The sequence below is a fragment of the Polypterus senegalus genome, chromosome 17, assembly GCF_016835505.1.
Source record: "Polypterus senegalus isolate Bchr_013 chromosome 17, ASM1683550v1, whole genome shotgun sequence".
NCBI classification, from domain to species: domain Eukaryota; kingdom Metazoa; phylum Chordata; class Cladistia; order Polypteriformes; family Polypteridae; genus Polypterus; species Polypterus senegalus.
This window is the reverse complement of record NC_053170.1, coordinates 59,116,625-59,144,012: the sequence shown is the minus strand read 5'-3', so window position 1 is coordinate 59,144,012 and position 27,388 is coordinate 59,116,625. Positions and strand designations below refer to the sequence as shown.

General features: G+C 39.3%; 1 protein-coding gene across 2 annotated transcripts in view; it reads right to left on the bottom strand.

Moving 5' to 3' along the window:
* Positions 1-26,926, bottom strand: part of ptp4a2b (protein tyrosine phosphatase 4A2b) — an 84,788-nt gene extending 57,862 nt beyond the window's left edge. Inside the window, exon 1 of one of the 2 annotated variants that reach the window (XM_039739163.1) lies at positions 26,809-26,926. The gene's annotated coding sequence lies outside the window, so the exon portion shown is untranslated. The other variant, XM_039739164.1, reaches the window with a different exon arrangement.
* Between the last annotated feature and the right edge of the window lie 462 nt (positions 26,927-27,388).

Sequence of the window (27,388 nt, the reverse complement as noted above, 5' to 3'; positions counted from 1 at the left end):
TGACATGATGGAAAGATACCTTGAACAGCAAGCTGCGGTGTATGCTGCTATGGCCGACAACACTGTGAAGAAGAGTATGAAGAACATTCAGAATCTAACTCAGGAAGAACATGCACTGGCTGAAAATCTCATTACACTCATGAAAACCCTAAAAACTGTGACAGTCATGATGTGTGAAGCATCATCTCCAACGGCATCCATGATCCTGCCACTTAAAATGAACATCCTGAACTCTATGGCACAGTCTGATGATGACAGCTCAGCAGTGAGAGATGAAAAAAAAAAAACATCAGGGAGGACCTGGAGCAGAGATACGCTGATCCTGCCCTTCAGAATTACCTACACAAGTGCACAGCTTTAGATCCTCGATTCAAGTCCCTGTGACACTTGGATGATGTCACTCAGCTGAGAGTCTATGGAGCACTCACCACAGAGCTTGTCCTGAGCACTGAACAAGTAGGGTTTTTTTTTCATTTTTCAAATTTTATTTTGCTACTGCTTGATTTACTGTTAACGGTTTGGTTGTTTATATTTCCTCAGGACCAAGCCGCAGGCACCACAGAAACTGCGACCTCCGCAGAGACTCAAACAGCAAACTCTTCAGATTCACCATCAGCATCTCCACCAGAGAAAAAGTGGCCATGAAGGAGTTGTTTGGAGAACTGTTCATGGCACAGGAGCCAAGGACCAGGTATGCAGCCGGTGGCAGAGGAGGAAATTAACTTGTACAGGTTAGCAGACTGCATTCCCACAGATGATAACCCACTGAGATGGTGGAAGAAACATCAGAGCTTGTACCCTCATCTTTCCAAGTTGGCACAGTGTTACTTGGTTGTACCTGGAACCTCTGTCCCAAGTGAGAGGGTGTTTTCCACAGCAGGTGACATTGTCACAGCAAGCAGATCTGTACTGTCAGCAGAACATGTGGACATCCTAATTTTTCTGAAGAAGAACATGGAAATTGAGTAAACTATGTTTTGGTATGTATTTAAGTGGACCTTTTATTTAAGTTGTTTATGTTGTATATGCAGCTAAGTGCTAGCACTCCAGAAGATGCGTTAGGGGAGGTCCATTAAAGAGTGGTTCATTTTATGGGTACCTGATTTGTTTAATATGCTGCTGAGACTATACCCCAGAAGAAGGGTATAGAATAGCTTTTATTTTTATTTTTTATTCTTTACATGGTGGTTTTTTGGTTTTACATGGTGCTAAGTATGCACAACAGAAAATATGTGAAGTATAGCTTTACCAGATTTAAGTTTTCATGTGTTTTCTGTACACCATAGAACAATGGTTCTAAAATTGTTTTCATGTCAGGGATTGGGTGTGTTTGTTTTATATTCTACCAAGTATAGAAAATACAGTCAGGGATCCCCAAATAATGCAGAACTGTATGTGGTTGATACCTTATTTTTAGAACATTTCAAATGTTTCAAAATATATTTAGGGAAGGCATTTCTGTGCAATACATATTTTTATTAAAGTTGTTTTTGTTGTATATGCAGCTAAGTGCTAGCACTCCAGAAGATGAGTGTGAGGGGAGGTCCATCAGAGAGTGGTTCATTTTATGGGGACATGATATGTTCAATATGCTCCTGAGAATATACCCCAGAAGAAGGGTATAGCATAGCTTTTATTTTGGAAAGGGACCTTTCTCTGTAATAAACTTGTTTCCAAACTCTTTTATTTTTTTATTATTTTGTTTTTTCAGCAACATTTAATATAAAAACTGTATTTTTGAGTTAAAAGAAATATATATAACTAGCAGAATACCCGCGCTTCGCAGCGGAGAAGTAGTGTGTTAAAGAAGGTACGAAAAAGAAAAGGAAAAATTTTAAAAATAACGTAACATGATTGTTAATGTAATTGTTTTGTCATTGATATGAGTGTTGTTCTCATATCTATCTATCTATCTATCTACAGTATATATATATATATATATATATATATATATATATATATATATATCTATATATATCTATATCTATATCTCTATATATATCTATATCTATATATCTATATTTGTGTATTTGGCGGCAGCGTCACGAAGTTGTTTTCGGTAGCTGCATCAGAAAATGTACCACGACGCCTGACACGCCTCCTTTTACTGTTTTCTCAAAGCTTGTATTGCTGCTGTATATATATATATATATATATATATATATATATATATATATATATATATACACACACACACACACACACACACACACATTAATATATATACACATAATATATACACATACATATCTTCATATCTATATATACATATCTACATATACACATATATATATACATACCTATCTACATCATATATACACACACATATATATACTTGTGTGTATGTTTGTATGTGTCTATATGTGTGTGTATAGCTTTGGTCACTGAGTGCAAGGGAAAAATAATAAAATATAGTCTATAAGTTATTAAACAGTAAAACATTAACGCTTTAAGAAGTACAGGTACATTGAGCACTACTGGAGTGGTTGTGGGTAAACTACATTTTAAAGACTGTGTAACACAACAGGTAAGTAACTAACAGCAGCTAAAATATATATGGATCATCTCTCGGTAGTAGATCCCTTTTGAAAGGCGCTACACGACGGCTGTGGTATAGAAATTACATTTTCTATGTGAACGTTCAAATTTGTGCCTCTGGTAATGTGCCTTACCGGCATTTAAAGAAAATTAGTTTTGTGTCCTCTGCAGTGTTAAGAGAGAAAGGCTTTGGTTTGGGATAAAAGGTGTAAAGAAAGGAAAGTTGCCTTTTCTTTTATATAGTATAGAGAGATGTGTTCGCTGACGCTATGATCGCCTTTTGGGGACAGTCGCGTGGGTCTTGTGTAGCCTGGTGAGCCGCCCCTGCCATTAATTAGCTGTGATGGCACTGTCAGTCCTCCACTCGTGTGCGTGTCTTCATAATCCGGTGAGGACCTCATAATCGTATACGCAAAAGAAAGTGTGAATCGCCTTAATATTATTTTCCGTGGTGTAGAAAAGGGGTCCCGTGTTTGCACTTGTCTGGGCTATAGCGCAGGGGAGGATGAAAAAATTAAAAGTGCTCACTTTGACTTAAGGCAGAAGCGCAGTCAGCGCCTCAAAGGCCGGCACAGCTATGCGCGCGCTGGCTGCTCGACTTTTGCTGGGCAGGAGACCCAGTTTTGCAGACACGCTCATGATATCAAAAGTCTCAGCCTTTTGGAGGTCATTCATATATTATATATATAGCAAAATACCCGCTACCAGAGCGGAGAAGTAGTGTGTTAAAGAAGTAATGAAAAGAAAAGGAAACATTTTAATAATAACGTAACATGATTGACATTGTCATGAGTGTTGCTGTCATATATATGCCTGCCTAAATAAGTCACCCTCGCTTTGCTCTTACTTTATTTACCGCTCATTTAATCATGGCTATTGGCGGAAAAATTATAAAATGGAAGGAGGATGGCTTTACCAAAACAATTATTGATGGCTTAATCGATTATTCATAAAGCTTGAATTGGTGATGTTTTTCTGTGTTAACCTCATATTTTTCAGACTTCTTCTCAAACTAAGGTGGTGCGAGGGTAAAATGAATCGGGATGCGCTGATCAATGTAATCGTGTACCAGGAAATCATGCATTGACAAAAGCTCCCTTTGCTTGTAATGCAAAGTGTGATTAAATGCATTATTTTTAACGCTTATGGAGCACATGCATCAAGCTTCTCAGCTGTGCTTGTGCTAAGAAAAGGAAAGATTTTAAAAATAACGTAACACGATTGTCAATGTGACCTTTTGTAAGTAGTGCCTGGAGGATTCAGTGTGGAGAAACTCGAGAGATAGCGTGTATTAACTTGTGGATTTTTCTGTGAGTATTTGGTGGCAGTCTGACGGTTGCTTCGAAGACGGCATTAGCCGAGCTCAGCTCAGACCGAAATTAGATGAATGGGAGGGGAGATGATGACGTGACTCCCCACCCGCCTTTAACTGTCAATCCCCACAAACACAGTCTCGGAATTTGCATAAGCACACCCCTTCACCTACAATTTTAACTTAGTTACAAAGTGATCAAAACTCGCTTATATCCTGCGCCCTCTCATTAAACTTGTATCCCGCATTACCTGTGGGCATGTGAAACGCCAGCGTAGCCTGTCTATGAACTTAATTTAAAGTTTAGGTTTACACCTTGCTTTCTTCCGAGGCAGCAACACTCATGAATATGGTAGTATATGTCACTCGCCGCTTCTTATTGTTTTTGCTGCCTCTCAATTATATAATGCATGTTTTCTTAAGCGCTTTTGGAGGTCTTCCTGGTTTTCTACGCACTGCGCTGACAATCAGTTCACGTGATTACGGGAGGCGTGATGATGTCACACGAAACTCCCCCACGCCATTCCAGCTCAACTCCATTACAGTTAATGGAGAAAAATACCTTCCAGTTATGACCATTAGGCGTAGAATTTCGAAATGAAACCTGCCCAACTTTTGTAAGTAAGCTGTAAGGAATGAGCCTGCCAAATTTCAGCCTTCTACCTACACGGGAAGTTGGAGAATTAGTGATGAGTCAGTGAGTGAGTGAGTGAGGGCTTTGCCTTTTATTAGTATAGATTTTAATAAATTACAAATTAAAAAAGGCATATATATATATATATATATATATATATATATAGATATAGATATAGATATAGATATATATAGATATAGATATAGATATATAGATATAGATATAGAGAGAGAGAGAGAGAGAGATATATATAGATCCGGGGTACTCAATAGACGGACTCCGGTCCGCATCCGGACCCAAATACGGTTAAATCTGGACCGACGCCAAAACAAACATGCAAATTTAATCATAATCCAAATGAGTTCTCAATGAAGTGCGCAATTGTAATTCCGCGCGATATATCTTTGAGGTTTCTACTCGGTTTGGCTGCTTCATCTATGTCCAATCACAACAGCTGTAACAATATCGTCATAGCAACGTTCCCACTACTCCCTGCCTCCCCCCCAATACTCGCTCGGTCGTTCATTCACGGCAGCCAGGTTTATGTACCGGTCACGTGCTGTGGGTCAGGCCGGTGAACAGGCAGTCTCATCACTTGCGGGCAGTGTAAATTTCGATAACTGAATTTTTTTTTTTGCTGACTAAAAGTGAAGATGGCTGGCTTAAGACAGTACATTGATAAGAAAAGAAAAGTTGACTTTGAAAACCGCAAATTTAAGAGTGAGTGGACAGAAAAATATGCGTTCGTGCTCCCCGTGGGAAGCAGAAAACCAATGTGTTTAATCTGCAACAAGACGGTAGCAATAATCAAAAGTGGTAATATGAAACGCCATTATGAAACCAAGCATGCACATTTCGAACAAAATTACCCTCAGAACTTAGAGGTAAGGACCATAAAAATAAACCAGCTGAAGTCATCATATGATGCTACAAGCAGTGTAATAGTTAGATCAGCCACACAACAGGAGCGGGCAACAGGAGCCTCACTAAGAGTTGCATGGGTCCTGGGAAAAAACAAGAAACCCTTCTCTGATGATGAAGTAGTCAAAGAGTGTATGAGTGAAGTGGTGACTGCTCTGTTTGAAGGGACTCAAAAGGATGAAATAATCCAGAAAATAAACCAAAATACCCAGTTCTGATTCCACTGCTGCAAGACGAACTGAAATGCTCACTGATGAATTACTTGAACAACTTAGTTCTGCTATAAAAAAAAGCCAAATTCATTTCATTGGCTGTGGATGAATCCACAGACATCACGGACAATGCACAAGTCATGGTCTTTGTCAGATTTTTTGATGAAGAAAAGGGAGAATTTCAGGAAGATGTTTTGGGTCTCACAAACCTCCATGGACACACAACGGGGATGATATCTATGAAGCAGTGACACAGATGCTTAAGAGACAGAGCGATAGACCTGAAGCATGTTGTTTCCATTGCTACTGATGGCGCACCATGTATGATTGGGAAAGAGTGGGGATTAGTGTCACGCTTGAGAACTCACCACCCTGACCTCATGGCATACCACTGCATAATTCACCAGATGGTTTTGTGTGCCAGCCTTGGAGAAAGGTACTCAGAAGTCATGACAACAGTCATGAAACTAGTCAATTATCTGAGAGCATCCTCTGCTTTGCAACATCATTTATTGCACTCATTTCTAATAGAGGTGAATGCAACATTTGATGATTGCTCCTTTACAACAATGTCCGGTGGCTTCGTAAAGGCAAGGTACTGGAGCGTTTTTGGGCACTACGGAAAGAGCTGGAGACATTTCTGTTGGATCAGAAGAGTGCAAAAGCCAAATCGTTTGTGGATTTCATGAAGAATGACGAGAAAATGGAAATTGTTGCTTTTCTAACGGACATTACTTCCCATCTTAATGACCTAAATATGAAGCTCCAAGGCAAAAACAGCACAGTGTGTGACCTCATGTTAGCTGTCCGTGCTTTCCAGAGGAAGCTGGAGGTGTTCAAATGTGACTTACAGCAGGACCTGCTTCACTTCCCAAGACTTTTGGATCAGACTGCAGGAAAACATCACCATCACAATTATGCTGAATTCCTGGACAAGCTGATTAAAAATTTCCAAACTCGCTTTGAAGATTTCCCTTTGGGAAAACAAGTCTTGCTGTGCATCGAAAATCCATTTCTTGTCAAAAATATTGCAGAATTCTCAAATGAAGCCACAAAAGTCTTCCAATGGGCCAGTGCTGCTTCTCTGCAAACAGAGTTAATTGAGCTACAAGAAAACCTAGCACTGCAGGAATCTCACTGTGACCTTGTCACCTTCTGGACAAAGATGGTTACTGCGGCAGGTGTTCCTCTCCTGCAGATGATGGCCCTTCAAATTCTTACAATGTTTCCCTCAACGTACTGCTGTGAATCTGCCTTTTCCACTATGAACATGGTGAAAAACACATACCGCAACACCCTCACCAATGAACATTTACATCAGTTCCTCCGCCTTGCCCTCACACCTTTTATGCCCAAGTTCAAACAACTGGTGGCACAAAGAAGGTGCCACCTTTTACACTACAAGGCCTACCATGTCATTTTTTTGTGTATAGTTCTAAAGTTTGGGGATGGCCTTTTTTTGGAGTTCTCCATTTGGAATTTGACCGTCACTTTTCCGGACCTCAGACTGAATGGAAATTTAGTAAGTGGACCTTTAAAATTTATATTTGAGTAGCCCTGATATAGAGATATCTATCCTCCTGGATATCTATACTGATATAGACTGGGTAATGTGTTAGGAACGAAAGGATGCCACATCGTTTGATGGAAATGAAAATGATCAACCTACAGAGCCCTGAATTCAAAGATGCCCCAAAAATCAGAGTGAAAAAATTATGTGGCAGGCTAGTCCATTTTGCCAAAATTTAATTGCAGCAACTCAAAATTGTACGCAGTACTTTGTATGGCCCCTGTGTTCTTGTATACATGCCTGACAACATCGGTGCATGCTTCTAATGAGATGACAGATGGTGTTGTGGGGGGATCTCCTCCCAGATCTGGACCAGGGCATCACTGAGCTCCTGGACAGTCTGAGGTGCAACCTGGTGGCATTAGATGGACCAAAACATAATGTCCCAGAGGTGTTCTATTGGATTTAGGTCAGGAAAGCGTGGTGGCCAGTCAATGGTATCAATTCCTTCATCCTCCAGGAACTGCCTGCATACTCTCACCAAATGAGGCCAGGAATTGTCGTGCACCAGGAGCCACTGTACCAGCATAGGGTCTGACAATGGGTCCAAGGATTTCATCCTGATACCTAATGGCAGCCAAGGTGCCTTTGTCAAGCCTGTAGCGGTCTGTGTGACCCTCCATGGATATGCCTCCCCAGACAATCATTAACCCACCACCAAACTGCTCATGCTGAATGATGTTACAGGCAGCATAATGTTCTCCATGGCTTCTCCAGACCCTTTCACTTCTGTCACGTGCTCAGGGTGAACCTGCTCTCATCTGTAAAGCACAGGGCACCAGTGGTGCATCTGCCAATTCTGGTATTCTATGGCGAATGTCAATCGAGCTGCATGCTGCTGGGCAGTGAGCTCAGGGCCCATTAGAGGACATGGGGCCCTTGGGTCACCCTCATGAAGTCTTTCTGGTTGTTTGGTCAGAGACATTCACACCAGTGGCCTGCTGGAGGTCATTTTGTAGGGCTCTGGCAGTGCTCATCCTGTTCCTCCTTGCCCAAAGGAGCAGATGCTGGTCCTGCTGATGGGTTATGGACCTTCTATGGCCCTCTCCAGCTCTCCTAGAGTAACTGCTTGTCTCCTAGAATCTCCTCCATGCCCTTGAGACTGTGCAGGGAGACACAGCAAACCTTCTGGCAATGACACGTATTGATGTGCCATCCTGGAGAACTTGGACTACCTGTGCAACCTCTGTAGGGTCCAGGTATCGCCTCATGCTATCAGTAGTGACACTGACTGTAGCCAAATGCAAAACTAGTGAAGAAACAGTCAGAAAAGATGAGGAGGGAAAAATGTCAGTGGCCTCCACCTGTTAAACCATTCCTGTTTTGGGGGTCATCTCACTGTTGCCCCTCTAGTGCATCTGTTGTTACTTTCATTAACACCACAGCAGCTGAAACTGATTAACAACCCCCTCTGCTACTTAACTGACCAGATTAATATCCCATAAGTTTCATTGACTTTATGCTATACTCTGATTAAAAAGTGTTCCATTAATTCTTTTGAGCAGTATATATATATATATATATATATATATACACACAGTGGTGTGAAAAACTATTTGCCCCCTTCCTGATTTCTTATTCTTTTGCATGTTTGTCACACAAAATGTTTCTGATCATCAAACACATTTAAACATTAGTCAAATATAACACAAGTAAACACAAAATGCAGTTTTTAAATGATGGTTTTATTATTTAGGAAAAAAAAATCCAAACCTACATGGCCCTGTGTGAAAAAGTAATTGCCCCCTGAACCTAATAACTGGTTGGGCCACACTTAGCAGCAATAACTGCAATCAAGTGTTTGCGATAACTTGCAATGAGTCTTTTACAGCACTCTGGAGAAATTTTGGCCCACTCATCTTTGCAGAATTGTTGTAATTCAGCTTTATTTGAGGGTTTTCTAGCATGAACCGCCTTTTTAAGGTCATGCCATAGCATCTCAATTGGATTCAGGTCAGGACTTTGACTAGGCCACTCCAAAGTCTTCATTTTGTTTTTCTTCAGCCATTCAGAGGTGGATTTGCTGGTGTGTTTTGGGTCATTGTCCTGTTGCAGCACCCAAGATCGCTTCAGCTTGAGTTGACGAACAGATGACCGGACATTCTCCTTCAGGATTTTTTGGTAGACAGTAAAATTCATGGTTCCATCTATCACAGCAAGCCTTCCAGGTCCTGAAGCAGCAAAACAACCCCAGACCATCCCACTACCACCACCATATTTTACTGTTGGTATGATGTTCTTTTTCTGAAATGCTGTGTTCCTTTTATGCCAGATGTAACGGGACATTTGCCTTCCAAAAAGTTCAACTTTTGTCTCATCAGTCCACAAGGTATTTTCCCAAAAGTCTTGGCAATCATTGAGATGTTTCTTAGCAAAATTGAGACGAGCCCTAATGTTCTTTTTGCTTAACAGTGGTTTGCGTCTTGGAAATCTGCCATGCAGGTCGTTTTTGCCCAGTCTCTTTCTTATGGTGGAGTCGTGAACACTGACCTTAATTGAGGCAAGTGAGGCCTGCAGTTCTATAAACGTTGTCCTGGGGTCTTTGTGACCTCTCGGATGAGTCGCCTCTGCGCTTTTGGGGTAATTTTGGTCGGCCGGCCACTCCTGGGAAGGTTCACCACTGTTCCATGTTTTTGCCATTTGTGGATAATGGCTCTCACTGTGGTTCGCTGGAGTCCCAAAGCTTTAGAAATGGCTTTATAAATTTTACCAGACTGATAGATGTCAATTACTTCTGTTCTCATTTGTTCCTGAATTTCTTTGGATCTTGGCATGATGTCTAGCTTTTGAGGTGATTTTGGTCTACTTCTCTGTGGCAGGCAGCTCCTATTTAAGTGATTTCTTGATTGAAACAGGTGTGGCAGTAATCAGGCCTGGGGGTGGCTACGAAATTGAACTCAGGTGTGATACACCACAGTTAGGTTATTTTTTAACAAGGGGCAATTACTTTTCACACAGGGCCATGTAGGTTTGGATTTTTTCTCCCTAAATAATAAAAACATCATTTAAAAACTGCATTTTGTGTTTACTTGTGTTATATTTGACTAATGGTTAAATGTGTTTGATGATCAGAAACATTTTGTGTGACAAACATGCAAAAGAATAAGAAATCAGGAAGGGGGCAAATAGTTTTTCACACCACTGTGTGTGTATATATATATATATATATATATATATATATAGATATATATAGATATATATAGATATAGATATATATAGATATAGATATATATAGATATAGATAGATATAGATATAGATATATATAGATATAGATAGATATAGATAGATATAGATAGATAGATTCTATCTATATATACACATGCCAGCAACACTCATGACAATGACAAAACAATTACATTGTCAATCATGTTACGTTATTATTAAAATGTTTCCTTTTCTTTTTCATTACTTCTTTAACACACTACTTCTCTGCTGCGAAGTGCGGGTATTCTACGAGTTAATCTATATTATACTCTTGTTTGCATTTAAAGTACTACGTATTAGAGCTGTCAGACTGAACTGTAATATAATTCAGATTTATTTAAAAACTGTCATAATTGAAGACAAAACCTGACATTTGGATTGTAAAAGAATATCTGTTTGTTTTACATGCGCTGATTTTGGCACCGAATTACTCTGCCAACACACCATGTCCAATAATTAGTCTCCATCTTACAAGGCTGTTGGTTTGATACATAATGCCTGAAACAATGAGGTGCAACAAAAATATCCAAGTCACCTTTACTGAATCATTAAAGTAGAAAAGTAGGAAGATAGCGTGGAGAAGGCCCTGACTTGATACTCTAATGATCCTGTAAGCCACACAGAAGCTACTTTTCTGGTAAAGTCCAAAAGTGCAACTTTTATTTTTTTTATTCTGAATGGCGAGATATAAATGGTATTCTACTCCTGCCCACTGGATGCTGATGAAACTAGTCTCCACCTTCTATCTGCTAGGGCTTTTTTTTTTTTTTGCTGATGTTGCTCATGAAAGGCTTGCAAGCCACCTTGTCTTCATACAGCAGCTTGATTTTAAACCAGGAGATTTACTGGTACATAATTTGATCAAGTTTTTACCATTACTATTGGACATTCAAACATTTCAAACATTTTTCAATTAAGGAAACCTATTTAAAAGGATGCAATTGTACTTTGTCAATTTGAATGTATATGTGCACTACATACAAAAAGGAGATTTTGCATATTAATGTGAATTGCAAGGTGTATTTACAATGTACAAAAGAGCAGGCAACAATTTAACATTCACTTAGTCAATGAATCCTTTAAAAATGTAATAAATAAATAACATGTTTTCACTAGTGACTTACGAGAACATTTGTATAAATCTTTTTTGGCATACACGTTACTCATAAGACTAAAAGGCTTGTAGCAATGCCTTCTATGTATAGTACAGGCCAAAAGTTTGGACACACCTCCTCATTCAATGTGTTTTCTTTATTTTCATGACCATTTACAGCACTCCATCACTCTCCTTCTTGGTCAAATAGCCCTTACACAGCCTGGAGGTGTGTTTGGGGTCATTGTCCTGTTGAAAAATAAATGATCATCCAACTAACCTGACTTCTGCACAACACAACTGCTGATCCCAACCCCATTGATAAAGCAAGAAATTCCACTAAATAACCCTGATAAGGCACACCTGTGAAGTGAAAACCATTTCAGGTGACTACCTGTTGAAGCTCATCGAGAGAATGCCAAGAGTGTGCAAAGCAGTAATCAGAGCAAAGTGTGGCTATTTTGAAGAAACTAGAATATAAAACATGTTTTCAGTTATTTCACCTTTTTTTTTTTGTTAAGTACATAACTCCACATGTGTTCATTCATAGTTTTGATGCCTTCAGTGAGAATCTACCAATGTAAATGGTCATGAAAATAAAGAAAACACATTGAATGAGGAGGTGTGTCCAAACTTTTGGCCTGTACTGTACTGCAGCTTTAAGTTAGACTTAACGCAAAATGGATGACAAACAGAACCAGACAAGCATGTGGAGAAATAGACACTTCACAAAGAATATTACTGAATATATGACCTAAGTACAGACTCCACATTACAATCTTAAAAAACAGTCACAAAAAAGAACACTGCATTCTATAGCTAAGCCAGAAACGTTTGTAATGCACGTTAGGCAAAAGCTGAATCAAGCCAAAAAAAAAAAAAAAGTGTGTGTGTGTGTGTCTCTCTCAGTGTTTTTTTTTTTTTTTAATATATACTAGGCCCCCCCTGGTCGTTAAACTTGCCAACCCTCAAGTCTGCGCTACGCACCAGCCAGTTCGCCTCTATGCCGCTTGCGAATGTGGATTTCACTTTCACCAAACAAATCTTCTCGTTGTCATTATGGGGTGTTGTGCGTAGAATTCTGAGGAAAAGAATGAATATAATCCATTTTGGAATAAGGCTGTAACATAAAATGTGGAAAAAGTGATGTGCTGTGAATATTTTCCGGATGCACTGTATGTTCTATTCTTACTTGCTCACTGGAATGTACTGCTCAGGACCAAGGACTCGGGAGAAAATTTGTTAAGTGGACCTTTAAGATTTATATATATTTGGATATGCCAATCTGCAGAGTAAAAAAGGAAAACTATTTTGTACAAAACAATCACTCAAAGATATTGAAATATCCACAATTTTTAAAAGGGTTCAGCATACTTAGTTAATTAAGGTCAACATTGAAAAAATGTCTGACAACTTCTAAAGAATATTTTTGATTGTTTTTTGTAAAGTGAATTTAAAATTCTAATTTTAACGAAATAGGCCATACTCTTCCTATTCAGTTATGACAGGTTGGGTTAGAATAGAATCAGCAGTGTTCTAATTGGGCAGTGCAAGTCACGACGACAGACTGTTGATTAAACATTAATATATCTCTGGAGTATTACCGTAAAATGTGAGAAAATAAGAATATTGTCAACACAAGACTGTAGGATTAGAAGTAAAGATTATAACCCAATAAGGCCTGTGCTGGGAAAATTCCCATCACAAGGGACCGTGATCTAGTGAAGCAGGTACCTGATAACACAGTTATTAAGCAGGGTCATATCCAAGATATATTGTGGTTAATCTGAATCAACAGATGGAATTGTACAGCACATTACACAAGTTGAACTTTTTTTTTTTTTTTTTACAAACACAGAAGAAGAGTATATTTAATTGAGGTTACTACTACCATTAGCACCACAAGATACAGTCTCGTTTACTTTTCTCTTCACTCTGTATCACCTCTGACTACAAATATAACACCAGATCATGTCACTTGCAGACATTCTCAGATGATTCTGCACTTATGGGGTGTATAGATAAATAAATTGGTTGTTAACTTTCTCTGAATCAAACAGCCTCTATGTCTGGTCAATATACAAGGATTAGATGAAGAGGTGGTCCACACCTATGAGTACTTGGGAGTTCACATTAATGACAGGTTGGACTGGTCTTAGAACACAGAGTAACAATGAAAGAATGGGCAAAGCAGGCTCTTTGTCCTTTTGAGACTGTATTACTCGAAGGTACAAAGTGACACACTTCACATCTTCCATAACTCTGTGATGGCAAGTGTGATTTTTTTCACGCTGTTGTATGCTGGCTGGTAACATCACTTCAAGAGAGGCCCAGCAAATCAACAAGCTAATTAAAAGGGCAGGCTTAGTTACAGGACGCACTCAGGACCTCTGGAGGTAGTGGTGAAGGAAAGCAGCTGCTTCCCAAATTTACTGTTTTGAGTAGTGAGCTGCTCTTATTGTTATTATACAATAAAAATATACATTTGATTTGCGTCAGTAAGAGCCAGTGTAAACTTATAGTACTTGTCAAAGTTATCGTTTATATATCGGTTATATTCTTGAATAAAAGTGCACTTGTTTTGTTATACTTGTACCTTTTGTGAAAGCATTCATTTGATATTTGGACTTCAGGCTTCACAAATTGTACACTTCATGTCTACATTTTGTCAATTATTACTAAAACATGAAAAATGTTTTTGTTTTAACGATGTGTTTACATAGATTGTTGTAGACACAGAACACACGCAAAATGTATTCCAAATGACAATATATTATTTAGCCTCTACACCTCTGAGCACTTCACCGTGGTGGTGGGTGGGGGGATGGGATACCTGGCTGCTTGCTGTTTGCGCTGATTGACACATTTACAACACAAAAGTCATTGACGGAGAGGTGCGAACGGATTTAAGGTGGGCCAGGATTGCGAGTTTTTTTTTTCGTAGGCTTTGGTAATCTAGTGTTAAGAAAAATTCCTCATTCATCTCCATACCTTCTATCCATACTAAATCTGGCTCGATTTCTAATGATCCCCAGAAAATAAATAATACATTTGTAGATTACTTCTCTTACTGAAAACTCTGGCACCACTCCCACAGATATCAAATCACTCCTTAACATCCTTCTATTCCCCTGTCTCACTAAGGAATAGGCTTCTCTTCTAGATGCTCCCATCTGTTTGCCTGAGAGGTGTTAGACTCAATGAGCTCAGACAAGGTCCAAGGGAAGAACGGGCTCCCATATTTTCCGCATTCTGGAAACAAACACCCTGTCCACTTTTTGAAATGATTGGCGTATCTGCCTCCTCGCAGTTATTACTTTACTTTTGAAGAAAGGTAAAGACACTATTCTAGCACTTTGGGGTTTACTACAAATGTAAAGTGCCTTATAAATAAAATGAATTATTATTATTCTGTGTTACAATTACAGACCCTTCTCTTTCATTAATACAGATACAAAACTGCTAGCTAAAGTTATGGTCTGTTGCTTACAGAAAGTAATTAGCAAATTAATCCACCCCGACCAGTCTGGTTTCATACATTCACGGCTAGCCTCAAATAACATGAGAAGCCTTCTGCATCTCATTAATTCAGCTCCTTCCCACCCTTCCTAGCCCTGTGGCATTCCTTTCCCTGGTGGCCAAAAAGGCTTTATGAATTGGCAATTGTTATGGTAATTCTTGGGACAGAATTACCTTTGGTCCAAATTTTATAAATCTGTTGAAAACTCTTTACTCCTCTCCCTCAGTAGTCCTCTAGTCTAATTCAAATATCACACGTTCCTTCTCCATCAGTAGGGGAGCTAGGCAAGGCTGTCCTTTGGCTCCTTTATTCTTCAACTAATCTCTCAAACCACTTGCAATTGCTATCTGTAATTCCTATCTCCTAACTACTATTACAATTTCAAATTCCAGTCATATAATATCCTTACATGCTGAATACAATCTCCTCTACCAAGATAATTCCCCAACAGATATATCTTGTTTGCTAGAACTGTTCAGCTGTTTCAAAGCACAGTCTGGTTAAAAAATAAAATAAAATCGATCTAAACCATCTCTCGTGCCTTAATGATATGTGCTGTCAATTTCCCTTACCATCGGTCATCCCTGTATCTAGTAGTATAACATATTTGGGAGCTAATATTAGTGCTTCCATCTCAGACATATAATACCTATCACTGCATCTTTGCTGATGCGAAAGCCTCTAGAAACACCTGGTCCAAACTCCCTCTCTTTTCAATCTCATTTGGCCATTATAAAAATGAATATTGTACCCTGCTTCAACTTTATTACTCTATACTGCCACGTCAACCTCCTACTCAATATTGGTCCGAAGTTAAGTCACTGATCAAGGTTCCTCTGGAGTGGCAAGAGACCACACCTTAAACATTCAATCCTGGTTAGAGATAGATTAAGTGCAGGTGTAGTGCTGCCTGACCTAGACTTATACCATTGGGCTTTCACCCTCTGCCATATTTTGTCATGGCTGTGTCCTCCCCCTCAGGTCCCTCCATGACTCCCTATACTGTAGAATCCTCCCTTGCTTTCTCACTTTCATATCAGGGTGTAATGTTTACCTCCTTATAGTTTAAAGCCACCAAACTTTCCTTGGGACTTATTTTGCATTATGCCATCAACATCTGGCATTGTGTAGATGGGGCAGAGGGGGGAGCTTCACTACCTGCCCATCACAAAGCCTTGCAGAGTCTCACGAAAGGCTGCCCCATTTGTTCTCGGTGGGCGGCTGGCGATGCTGCAAGTGGTGACCCGGTTGTGGTTGAATGGAGACCATTGAGGGTAAATGGGGTGGTGGGGGCTGCATTTTAGTGTGCCTCAGGTGGCTATCTATTGAATGGGGGTGGTGGTGGGCGATTCATTACCCGCCTTTGGCCGCACCCTGTTTGCTCTCGGTGGGCGGACGCTGCAGGCAGTATACTATATGCAAGTGGAGGTGACTGTGTGGTGGAAAGGTGGTGAACCGCCCCTCACCACCCCCATTCATTCTCAATAGCAAGCCTGCTTGTACTGTTATGTACATAGCAGGAAGTTGTCTCTCGTCTGTACACCACACGTGCTGATGACTGGTGCCTTCCTGCTGTGATAGCGTGTACAGTGCTGTGCAGGAGAGCTGACCTTAGCCTTTTGTCTTCACCCTTCAACAATATCTCTGAAACACAAATCTGATGCAAATGCTGATGATAGAGTAAAGAAGAAATAAGAGAGAGGTGAAACTCCATCATTCATTGGCAGGGCACTTGGTTACAGTCGGTCAACAATAGCATTTATTAAAATAATGTACCTGTTCCGACTTACATACAAATTCAACTTAACAAACCTACAGTCCCTATCTTGAACATAAACCGGGGACTGCCTGTATATATAAAAATAAATGAGTGAACTTTTGGGGGGGTATAGCGCAATTAAATAAGTCAATTATTATGAAAAGTCATTTAACTATTATGAGATACTAGAGATGCACCAAACAGGTTTTTAAGGAAGATATTGATCACTGATTTGTTACTTGATCAGCTGATTCTGATACAGATTTCGTTTAATCTTTATCCCTTTAAGAAGCTTTTTACAGTAAGCTCCTGCATAACCAGATGCACAGAAATCTTATGTCGTATGTAAAAGTGTATTTTTATACACTGTGTGCACAATTATTAGGCAAGCGAGTATTTTGACCATATCATCATTTTTAATGCGTATATTCCAACTCCAAGCTGTATTAACTTGAATGCTTATTGGATTTAAGCACGTCAGGTGATGTGTATTTGTGTAATGAGGGAGGGTGTGGCCTAAGGAGATCAACACCCTATATCAAGGTGTGCAGAATTATTAGGCAGCTAGTTTTCCTCAGGCAAAATGGGCCAAAAAAGAGATTTAACTGACTCTGAAAAGTCAAAAATTGTAAAAAGTCTTTCAGAGGGATGCAGCACTTTTGGAATTGCTAAGATATTGATGTGTGATCACAGAACCATCAAACATTTTGTTGCAAATAGTCAACAGGGTCGCAAGAAACGTGTTGAGAACAAAAGACGCAAATTAGCTGCCAAAGATTTGAGAAGAATCAAACGTGAAGCTACCAGGAACCCATTAACCTCCAGTACTTTCATATTCCAGAGCTGCAACCTACCTGGAGTGCCCAGAAGTACAAGGTGTTCAGTGCTCAAAGACATGGCCAAGGTAAGGAGGGCTGAAACCCAACCACCACTGAACAAGAAACATAAGTTGAAACGTCAAAACTGGGCCAAGAAATATCTGAAGACAGATTTTTTTCAAAGGTTTTATGGACCGATGAGATGAGAGTGACTCTTGATGGACCAGATGGATGGACCTGTGGATCAGTAATGGGCACAGAGCTCAACTCCAACGTGGAGGTGGGGTACTGGTATGAGCTGGTATTTTTAAAGATGAGCTAGTTGGACCTTTTTGCATTGAAGATGAACTCAAAATCAACTCCCAAACCTACTGCCAGTTTTTTGAAGACACTTTCTTCAAACAGTGATACAGGAAAAAGACCATGATTTTTATGCAGGCCAATGCTCCATCACTTGCATCGGTTCTCACTGCGTGGCCAGCCAGTAAAGGCCTTAAAGATGAAGGAATAATGACATGACCCCCCCTTCCTCATCTGACCTAAACCCTTTTGAGAACTTGTGGGCACTTCTTAAACGCTAGATTTACGGGGGAGAAAAACAATACACCTCTCTGAAGAGTGTCTGGGAGGCTGTAGTCACTGCTCCACAAAAGCTGATCGTCAACAGATCAAGAAACTGACAGACTCCATGAATGGAAAGGCTTATGACTGTTATTGGAAAGAAGGGTGGCTATATTGGTCATTGATTGATTGATTTATTTTTTTTGAAATGTCAGAGATGTTTATTTGTAAATTTTGAGGTGTTTATTATTTTCACTATAACAGATGAAAATAAACAAGTGAGATGGGAAAATTTTCATTTTTCCTTTAGTTGCATAATAAATCTGCACACTAATAGTTGCCTAATAATTGTGCGCACATATGTATTCCCCTGATGATGTTCACACTCACATTTCCGTTGTGAAACATTCAGGTTTCAGGTTTATTAACATTTTGGATTGACTGATAGCACTGTGTTTGTTCCATATTAAAATTAATCCTCAAAAATACAACTTGCCTAATAATTGTGCACACAGTGTAATTAAGCTGTAGACTAAAGGTGTTAACTGTTCATTTTCATTAATAAAGTTCTGTAGGCTTATTGTTCAGTGACCAAAACATACTAAAATATATAAACTTTCCTTAAAATACTTACTAATAAAGTATAAACAAAATAAAAAGCTTCTCATAAATACAAGCTGTAACAATGTTTTATTTTTTCTGTAAGGTACCTAAAAGAAATAAGACTTCCTGAGAAAGGAAAAAAAAAAAATAAAAAAATAAAAAATTATATATTCAGAGGTGGGCAAAAGTAGGTTTACAGATGTTTGAATGGAAAGCGACATGATTGCTACACTCAAGCACACATCTCTCTATATATAAAATCCAACATCAGTCTGTGTACGTCTGTCAGTGTTTCACAAGAGAACTATTTAACGGATTTAGATCTTTTTTTTTTTTTATAATTTGCTTGAACATTTCGGTTAATTTTGCGACTTCTCTCATCGCAGTAAGTATCATACTTGTGGCAGCGATTAATAAGTACAAATCGAAGAGAGAGCCTGTGGGCCAAGAGAAGATAGAGGCGGGACCTCAGGAGTAGTGAGCCGGGCGGGCCATCCTCACTCATAAATCAGCGTCCGTTCGAGTTGTGTCTGTATGTCTGTCCTATTTTCATGAGAGAACGGATTTAGATTTGGTTTTTTTACTATCATTTGCTTGAACATTCTGGTTGATTTTGCGACTTCTATCATAGTTCACTTGCAGCAGCAATTTATAAGCGTGAAGCAAAGAGAGAGGCTGCAGGCTGGGGGGAGGGGGGTGCATAAAATTAATCACTTGGTGCTCAAATTATTTGACTCGTATCGGACATACACTTCAATAAATGCTGCTTTAGAACACAACGATTCAGTTCATTATACTAGAGTTTTTAAATTTCATTAATCCTCCTGGCATTCCACCCCACAAGTTAGCAATGGAAGTAGGAGCACCAATTGTCATTTTTAGAAACCTGAGCCCACCCAAACTTTGCAATGGAACACGTCTCAAGGTCTGTCAGCTTCAGAACAACATCACAGAGGCGATAATCATCACAGAGGCGATAATCATCACAGAAAGTGGCACTACCTAGAGTGTTTTAATCCTTCGCATTTCTCTAATCACGACAGACACGCCCTATCAATTTAATAGATTACAGTTCTTGCTGAAGCTTTACAATGTCAATTAACAAGGCCCAGGGACAGACAAGTTGGCAGGGGTTGATCTTAGCTCACTGTGTTGCTCGAATGGTCAGCTTTACATTGGTTTCTCCCGGGTTAGTTCCCCAAGAAACCTGTATGCCCTCACCCATGACAATAAAACCAAAAATTATTGTATATCAAGAGGCCCTCTGATAGAAAATATAAATTGTTCTCAATACAAATGACATTTTTCATTGATTTTTAAAGTTTGTCCTGTTTCACTACCAACTCAGCCACAGGGGATGCACAAACCCGTGTGTTTCTTTGTGCCGGTCCCAAGCCTGGATAAATGGGGAGGGTTAAGTCAGGAAGGGCATCCGGTGTAAATTTTTGCCAAATCAATATGCGGACAACAATTCTGGATGCTCCACTGTGGCAACCCCTAACGGGAGCAGCCAAAAGAAGAAGTCCTGTTTCACTAACATGTGGGTGGAGCCACGGGGGGTAGATAGTTAATAATAAGAAAAAGATAAATTAACAAGACAAATAATACAATAATTAATTAATAAATAATTATGCAAGAATAATCTCTGAGTTACATGTACTCACAATTGTAAACCTACTTCTTAAAAATGGTATATTTCTGAATGCCTCTTTTCATAATGGTTTTGTTACTTGTCAATCAAGTAATGTTGATTGATTGATCAAGGACTACCTGGCTTAATCTGATTCTACTGGTTAATCCTTTGATGTCGATGAACTTTCCCTAATTGTAGACACTAGCTTGCAGAGCAGTGCTCTTTTTCTGCTGCTTTAGATACAGTAAGTTAACTAATAAGAGTATAAAAAGTAACTTCTCTGAAAATAAATGGAAGGGGAAACCAATCACGTAAGAATATACAAGACAGAACTGACTGAACAAAATTATCTGCAGATTGTTACTGTAAAGAATCAACACGATCAACCTGTAGTTAAAAGGAATTTTAACCAATTAATAACACAGGAAAGGAGCAGATACCATAACTGGATGAGTTTAAAAATGGAAAGTGGCATCAGGAGGTAGGAGGCTTCAGTGTCTTAAGTCCCTGATCTTTCAGTCCCATAGTCCTAGATATACAGAGTGGTCCAGATATAATTATGCAGATCCAGATCGTCTGGATATTTATGCGGGGACGATTCCAGTTTGGCGTGAAGATGATTCTTCATGTCGTCATTTCACACACTTCTCGATGGTCCGGGATTTTTCGGGTGATTTTCTATTTAATAAACTTATTAAGTTATAGCATAATGAACATTGCATAATTAGATCTGGACCACCCTATACATGAACAATCATGGTCATTGCTCACTGTGTAGCATTTGTATTACAGTTACACAATAAATCCATCTCTTTCCAAGTTCTTATTTATATCATTTTAAAGAACTGGTGTATTTTAACTAATATTAATCGCTAGATGGGGAATTTATTTCAGTTTCTTTTCTCCTTTCATGGGTTAATATTGATACTGATTTTATGCTAATACAAGTCATTTTGTATTAAGATATTTTTCAAACACTAATTATTGAATACTGGCAAAATACCCGTGCTTCGCAGCGGAGAAGTAGTGTGTTAAAATTATGAAAAGGAAACATTTTAAAAATAATGTAACATGATCATCAATGTAATTGTTTTGTCACTGTTATAAGTGTTGCTGTCATCAAGGATTTGATTATCATTATTTCTTTCAATCAGGTTCGTATTTGGAGGACGTGTTGTGTTCAATTACATTCTGTGATTGTCAACCATTGTAAAGATAACAGGTTTTATTCATCGAAGTGTTCACTACCCAAATCTCTATGAATTTGTGGATTTGCCTGCGAGTATTTAGCAACAGCGTCTCTATGAACTTGTGGATTTGCCTGCGAGTATTCAGCGACAGCGTGTCTATTAACTTGTGGATTTTTCTGCAAGTATTTGGCGGCAGCATCACAAAGTTGTTTCCGTTGTCACGAGCACATGGGAGGCAGCTAAAGGGCTTGAGTGACGGCAGTTCTGATGCATGCCGAGAGCTGGCAGAGTGCACTGACTCTTTTTCTCTCTTTCCTGTAGACCATTCCCGGGAGATTCCATCTGGCTCTCTTGAAGTCATTTCTGGGACCGAGCCAATGGAAGGAGACCTTACTGGCTCTGGCCCCTGTGATGTCACGTCTGGGCTCGAACCGATGGTTAAAGAACATGGGCCTGATCATTATGACCTCACTTCCTGTCTTCCCTTTTAAAAGCCTGTCCCTCTTCCCTAAATCCTCAGTCTTGTTTTGGACTCGTTTGTATGCACATCAGTGCTGTTTATTTTCATAAAAAACGACTTTGCAGCCAGGATACCAGATTATACGGGCGGCTGCCCCAAACCTTTATCTATGTCTCATTATTGCGACACCGTCTAGCTGCATTAGAAAATGTACCACGATGTCTGACACGCCTCCTTTTTACGGTTTTCTCAGAGCTTGGATTGCTGCTGCCATAATCGGTTTGAATTTCATGGTTTGTTTCAATTACGACAGAATTTCCAGGACTTGTTGTGTTGAAGTGACATTCGGCATCTGTCATGCGTTGTAAGCATACAACCGGTTTCATTGCAAACTTCGCATCCAGCTTTTGAGAGTTGAAACATTTATAAACATCAAAGTGTCCACTACTGAAATCGTCACCTGTCAATCTAAGATGTTTAAAAGGCACTGGCGGTTCTCCAAAAGTGTAAGATATTTGGTCATTTCGGTACACTTGAAAGCGACAACCAAACAATTCAGCGGCAGCCATCAACTCACATGCAGAACCATAAGTGAAGGGCTTAAGCATTTCACCCTTATAGTGCTCCTGTGTAGTATAATTATCTCTTGTACCGTCATCAGTCCACACCTTGAACCTGTCCCAGTCATTCAATACATAAGACACAATGTTCCTCCGGATATCAAGAGTGAGCCCGATATGGCCGTGCAATATGTAATACAGAGCATGGAAAAGGCAGGTGGTATCTCCGGGCATGGAAACCACTCGGTAAGTGACAGTTGTTTAAACGATGGCGAGCACCTCGATAGACCTGTTAATGGGGGTACGGTTGGAACGGTAAAGGAAATGGGTACCTGAACAGTAAACGAAGTCTAAAATACCTACACAATAACTATAATCGTAATAAACGAACAACAAAACAGCAGAGAAGCCATGGATTAAATAAAAAGGCTGCAGTTATCAGCAGGGAGACATGAATACCTTGGTGAAGCAAGGAAGGGAATGAAGAGACCGGAGCGAGGGATGGCCTTATATGGGCAGGCAGCCAATTACGTGGGAGGCGTGGGGACAGGGAATGCTATGCCGCCTCACACGGCGACCCAGCTGCAGGCTATGGATGTATATATGTATGCAAGTAGGATTCATTTATGACTGTTACATGTAGAATTTCGAAATGAAACCTGCTTAACTTTTGTAAGTAAGCTGTAAGGAATAAGCCTGCCAAATTTCAGCTTTCTACCTACATGGGAAGTTGGAGAATTAGTGATGAGTGAGTCAAAAGGCAAAGCCCTCACTATTAGTATAGACAACTCTGACTATGCTTTCAAAAATGTTAACGTTTGAGAAAACTGAGCAACAATTAGTCACAGATCCTCCCACCACTAAAACACATCAATCAATGAAATTTGTGTTGTGAAAATGGCAATCTGCTGTGTATGATAGCTACTGAGCCACCAAAATCCTATTTGTGCTCCATTTGTACTTCCAATATAAAGTGCTTTTAAAAAGCATGTGTTTAATGTTGTCTACTAACACATGAAATTGCATTCTATTGCAGCAATTATTTCTGAATGACTCATTGATGTTACAAAATAAACAAAAATATAATAAATGACTCTTAGTTGAATTAAAAAAAATGTGAAATGCTCCAGTTTTCATATCAGTTAACTTATTCACTGAACACAACTGAACATTTTAGCATGCATACATTCTCTAACTTGTGTCCATTACTGTATTTTGTAATCTACTATGGACTGTATGTTTTTTGACAAAAAAAGGAAATGCACAATTAATCTGACATCGTGCAGAATATTTGGTAAACTGGTGAGAGTGAGAATTCTAAATGGAGTTAAGTGTAAAGAGAATTTATTGTATCAGAAAACATTAAAAGAAAAATGTATGGTCAACTTTTAAACAGGCATTTACACTAACCTTAATAAAATTAGATTTCCCAAGTTCCTCTAAGTTTCTAATTAGTTACATTTTGTTAATTTATCCCAATGGCATGCTTTGAAAATAATATACAATTTAGAAAAGATTCCTGCCAGACTATTTAGTGTTTATTAAGCACACCTCAATATTAAAGAAATCAAGCTATCAACGATCTTTTATCAGTTTATCAATATCACTGTTTTACTTAAGCACAGAACCACGAATTAGGAGTACAATGAATGGCACAAAACACTCACACAGAAATGACTGATTTCACATGGAGAAAGGAAGCTCTTAACAAGGCATTTCTAAGCATCTCAGCATGAAACATTATGAGAGGAAATGTGCACTGCATATGATGCAAGTCTAAACAGAATATACAACAGAAAGACTGCTGTAAAACATGACACTGGACACAATAAATGGGCAACATGTTAGGAATTCAAACTTACAACTAAATAATTTATTTGTGAGGAAATCTGCAGGTATCTTTACAATATATGTTAAAGACTATACACCCTTGAAACATAATATTAAGCCATCCATGAAAATTCATTTGTTGCATTAGGCAGGTACAAAATTAAATTAAAGTCATGGGGAGATGGTGCATCACCAAGCAGAAACAAACTTTATTTATCTGCCAATTACAATAGAAACTCTGAAAAACCCATCTATCTTACAATATGTCTTTAAATTAATGATGAATACTGGTGTAAGTAAAACAACAACTTGAACATGGAAAGGAAAATATAAAATCATAAAAGAAGGTCCAAAATTTGTGAAACAACACTTATCACTGTTGTGCCACCTTGTTGCACTCTACTGAAAATGAAAGTAGCAATAATTGTAGACCAAAATTGATTGCCTTGTTCAACAGGGGCGGAGTGTTGGCTCTGAGGCCAAGGATCTGTACTAGTATCCAGAAGGTTGCCGGTTCAAATCCCTGTCACTGCCAAAAGAGATCCTACTCTGCTGGGCCCTTGAGCAAGACCCTTAAACTGTAATTGCTCCAGGGGCACTGTACAATGGCTAACCCTGCGCTCTGACCCCAAGGGTTATGCGAAAACTAACACATTTCTAATACAAGAAATTGTATAAGGCGAAATAACAAAAAAAAAAAACAAACTACAAAGCATAATGAAAAGTTAAACTTGCACTTAACATATTACAAATACAAATTTATGGTATACAAGTATTTTCCAAAAATTAAAAAAACAACTGACATTCAAAGCCTACTAATTCCAATACAAGGTTAGGAGGAATAAGATTGTTGTTACACACTTAACTGAAAATTAAATCTGACAATCAACCTTATCTGCATGCCTTTAACTAAAGACATAAAACTAGAGGAGCAAAGAAAACCACATGGGAACATGTAGATAACATGGCAACTATACACAATTCAGGTACTATACCTGTACCTGAATCATGAGGTCAGAACTAACCACTACACCACCCTTCTAACTCAAATACAGACAATTTATTCTTACAAAAATAAGTAACAAGAAATGAAGCATATAAAGAACCTATGACTTTTAAGCGTCAGATACTGGAAAGCCAGCAATGCTCCATTATTAAAACACACACAAACACCACCAGGACACAAATATTGATTCAGCTTTATTATACAATCATTGCAATGTACACTGAGCAATCAAATTATTCACTACAACATTTATAAGAATGTCTTCATTACTAACAAATGTAATCAGTTCAAACTGAAAAACTAGAAGTGGGTAATTGCAACAAGGTCCTTCCTATTCTGTCATTGAAAACCGAGGGTAGTGCTCAGAAGGATCACCCCGAAATGGCCTCTCTGGCACATCATCAACCATCTCCCTCCAGCTCCAAGGACAGAGGCCGCCTATGTGATTAGGTTGATGACGCGCCTCACTGACGACAATCCTACGCAAAGAAATGCTCGCAAGATTTTACGCCCCTTTCCGCGCCGGCTTGGCATCGGGGACTTTTTCCAGCACTGTACGCAAAGGGGGTTACTCAAACTGACAAGAGTCGCGAAACAACGTGGTAAAAGCAAAAGGAGTTACACGTTCAGTGACGACGCGGTTCCCACAAACAATTTTTCTCCGTGCAAAATGCATATTTACTGAACCCTTGTAATGCCATTACCTGCATAATGTTTATCACCGAACAGGTCACGATTCCGAGTTATAATATACTACATGCCTACTATTTCTGAGGAAACAAAATGACAACGCCTGACGTTTAGAACAATAATCATCTAAAAAGTTGTTTAAATTTAGTGAGTGAAGCAATAAAAAAACGTAGGTAAGTTAGATGTGATTTTAATTTAAACGCAATAACAATAAAGTGCTCTCGTCTAAAAAGGAGTAAAGCGATGTCCTACTCACTTACACGGTGCCACAAATACAGGACTGGATGAAACGATCGTCAGGTGTCTTTTGTGAATAGTGTACCCGTCAAAGTGCCGGAGAATGTGACCAATGAAATCAACATAGTTTGTAGCGGTTTCAAAACTAAAAGTGCCTCACCAGAACCCACTGGAAACAATATGCTTACACAAACAAACACCGAAGCAAAAAATACACACGTTTTTAATTACAAAATGTAACACTGAAGTTTAAAAGACGCAAAATTCAGACCTTCACTTTTCACAGTAGGAGGCACGCGGTTCTGGTTATACAAATGGCTGCCTCTTTCCTACAAGCCCTTTCTGTACTTTCTTCGACTCCTACAACTTCTTCAGGTCAGGCATTTCAAGGATCAGGGGCGTCGTTTTACTCTGCCAGTGCAATCCACTTCAAACCGGTCATCAGCGAATACTTACACAGCACAAGCTGATCATTGAAATCCTGTGTCAATTCCAGAAAACATGGACCTTGCGCTCCACTCAACTCCGCTTTCCTCGTCTTCTAGTCGAGTCTGCTGCCCAGCTGTCTCGAGCGGGCCGCGCGCGACGTCATTGCCACGCAGCGCGCTCCTGCGCCGCCACGTCTTCCGGCCCACGCATTGCACGTGCATGTTGAAGAAGGCGCGATACAAATATTGCGATTACCGAGTACGTATGTGTTGTTTTCACGTGAGAAGGAAACTATGCTACTGTGGGTTTTGACAGCTTCGAAGTTTTGCTATAGAGTGTGCTGTAATTATCAAGACTCCACACAAAAAGGAGGCTTTAACCTGTGCATATTCTGTGCATTGCTGCAATGTAATTCTACAAATCCCCATTAGTAAGTATGCAAGTGATTGTACACGACCTATAATATACAAAGGTTGGCAATGGATTGCAGCTGTAACTGCACCAACCACACTTTGCCAACCTGATTACACAAATTAAATAAATCACAGATTATGTAAAATATATTCGCTCAGAAGGAGAGAGTATGGTCGACTTACTTGAACCCAGT